Source organism: Scardinius erythrophthalmus (assembly GCF_964197995.2).
Source record: "Scardinius erythrophthalmus genome assembly, chromosome: 24".
In the NCBI taxonomy this organism is placed as follows: Eukaryota; Metazoa; Chordata; class Actinopteri; order Cypriniformes; family Leuciscidae; genus Scardinius; species Scardinius erythrophthalmus.
The window spans coordinates 11,254,672-11,257,866 of NC_138244.1; positions in this window are offsets into that span (position 1 = coordinate 11,254,672).

The window sequence follows — 3,195 nt, forward strand, 5'->3', positions numbered from 1 at the left end:
ATATATTTACGATTAATAATGATTTAAAAACAAAATACATAACGCACCGCGGCACCGGCCCAACCAGACCGCGGCCCACCGGGAATCTCCCGGTAGTCCCGATGGCCAGTACATGCCTGCCATGTACCCATCCTCTGATGGCTACTTCCAGCAGGATAATGCACCATGTCACAAAGCTCGAATCATTTCAAATTGGTTTCTTGAACATGACAATGAGTTCACTGTATACTAAAATGGCCCCCACAGTCACCAGATCTCAACCCAATAGGCTAGTTGCACGTGGCCGCCATTTTGAATTTCAGATCAGCGAGTGTGCGGTTAGACACTTCCGGTTTCGCATTACGCCCGTGGCAGGGAGCCAGAGAAAGCCGAAATTTATCTTTTATAGTTGTTTATAGAATCAATTATCAATTAAAATACTACTAAGATCCATATTACTATCACACGAGCCAATGGCAATTAAATGCACGGATGCATAGTCAGATTAATGAATGAAATACAACTGTTCACGAACAGAAGATTGTATTTGACTCATATGCTGTATACACATACGCAATGACAATTATGCCTACTGTAGGCTAAATATTGAGTTACAACTACGATTAGAGTTGTTTGCATAAAATGCACCGTGAACATTCACACGTTTGCCCTGTGATAGGCTACAATTCGCTCCGTGCACGGCGACCGTTGACGTTCGAACTTGAGTGTGTGTGACAGTACTTCCAGTGAAAACTTCCGGTGATCTAACAGCGAGAGCGAGAGACAACAGCGACCGAGTTCCATTACCATAGAGATATTTTTCACAGTGAGTGTTTTTAGGATTCAAGAGCTCTAGGTGACTTGTCTTTCAGAGGGTGGAGCCTCAGCACTTCATCGTTGTGTGCCGTTACCATTTCGTCACGTTACAACAAAGAAGTCAGCTTTCATTAATTTCCCGTTGACGCTGCGGTACGGGCATGAGTGGATGCAGAAGAGATCCGGAGGGATAACTTCAACCCGACTAAAATTTTAAATGCATTTGTGCAAGTGAGATGAGTAAAGATCTGTTTCATAAATAATAATAATAATCTGTCTGGTGTTTATAAGCAGCACAGTATTGTACTACGTGTAAAATATACACAAACTACCTATATTAAATTGTTTGTGGTACCTACAGTAAAAAATGTAAATGTAAAATATGTGATGATAATATTCATCAAGCAATTGATGCAAGTAAGTAAAAATATATGCGTAGAATTGAGAAAAAAGTATTAATGGAGATGTAGCCTATCACAGGGCAAGCATGTGAATGCATGGTTCATTTTATGCAAACAACTCTAATCGTAGTTGTAACTCAATATTTAGCCTACAGTAGGCATAATTGTCATTGCGTATGTGTATGCAGCATGAGTCAAATACAATCTTCTGTTCGTGAACAGTTGCATTTCATTCATTAATCTGACTGCATCCGTGCATTTAATTGCCATTGGCTCGAGTGATAGTAATATGGATCTTAGTAGTATTTTAAGTGATAATTGATTCTATAAACAACTATAAAAGATAAATTTCGGCTTTCTCCGGCTCGCTGCAACGGCCGTAATGCGAAACCGGAAGTGTCTAACCCACACTCGCTGATCCGAAATCCAAAATGGCGGCCACGTGCAACTAGTCAATAGAGCATCTTTGGGATGTGGTGGAACGGGAGCTTCGTGCTCTGGATGTGCATCCCACAAATCTCCATCAACTGCAAGATGCTATCCTATCAATATGGGACAACATTTCTAAAGAATGCTTTCAGCACCTTGTTGAATCAATGCCACGTAGAATTAAGGTAGTTCTGAAGGCGAAAGGGGGTCAAACACAGTATTAGTATGGTGTTCCTAATAATCCTTTAGGTGAGTGTATAATGTCTAGGGTCCAAACATAAGGTAATAATAGTAAATATCAATACAACCTCAAATTAATAAACTGTTGGAAATGGGGTTTGTAGAGTCGTGGAAATCATATGGGAACACAACAACTCAAGAACCCACTCTTCAAACAAAAACACAAAACAAAAATGAGAGAGAGCTAGACAAAATCCAGGAGCATCTTAAATAGGTTGCCACAGGTGCAGCTGGTTTTCATTAGGGCAATCCCGCCCACCAAGGAGGAGTCGGTCCTAGAATTCTCACAAAAAAACTAAAGTAAAAAAAAAAAAAAAAGGGGCAGGGCTGTAACAGAGGGCGAGGAGGAGGAGGAGGGTAAGAAAGAGGAGGAGGAGGAGGAGGGCAAGAAAGAGGAGGAGGAAGAGGGCAAGAAAGAGGAGGAGGAAGAGGGCAAGAAAGAGGAGGAGGAAGAGGGCACGAAAGAGGAAGAGGAGGGCAAGAAAGGAAGAGGGACAATATTGCTTGTGATGTCGACGAAAGTGCTCTGGCCTGGCCTGACAAGAAGCACATTGACCACATGTGTACTCCATTAATTTTGGTCACTTTTAGTATATTGTATACTGTAGTACAGTGTATACTGTATACTGAACAATGGGCTGTATACTGTACAATGAACAAATTTTATGGCCCTGAACATTGTGCTTTCCATTTGTTACAGTACTGACTGCTCAATAGATTTTGACTGGTTGCAGGTTCATATCAACAAAGAACAAGAATTACTGTATCACAGAGACAAAGGACAAGGTTGTGAGATGCAGGGTACAGTACTGTAAAAATAGGGGAACAAGGAGGAGGAAGAACAAAAAAAAATTGCAAAGAGCAAAGCAGAGTAGTAATTTCTGATCAATTTTGAGCTACTATGATAGAACATGTTTTCGTTCATCAAAAGACAATGACGGAAAAATATGAAATTTGTTTTGAGATTAAAAATGTACTTCTCCCTGAGAACTATATGTTTTGAACAATGTGTTTTCTATTTTTTGGTGTATTGTTTACTGACTGCTTGATAGTGTATATCATTTTGATCACTTTGTTTATGATTTGAGAGCAGTGTTTGATTTTGAACACAGGTAAAACTGTTTTGAGGTGAAAGTTTCAGAGTCAGAGGTTCTGTAAAAAGTGCTTGAAGATGAGGTTTTGTGTTTAATGTTTTCAGAAAATGGAGCAAGGTTTCAGAATTTTGTTTTAGCAATTGAGAAAAACTAATATATTTTTATTATTTCAGCATAAAACAATTTTAGTAAAGTGCAGTGAATCTGGTGTTCACATCTTCACATAAACACACTGA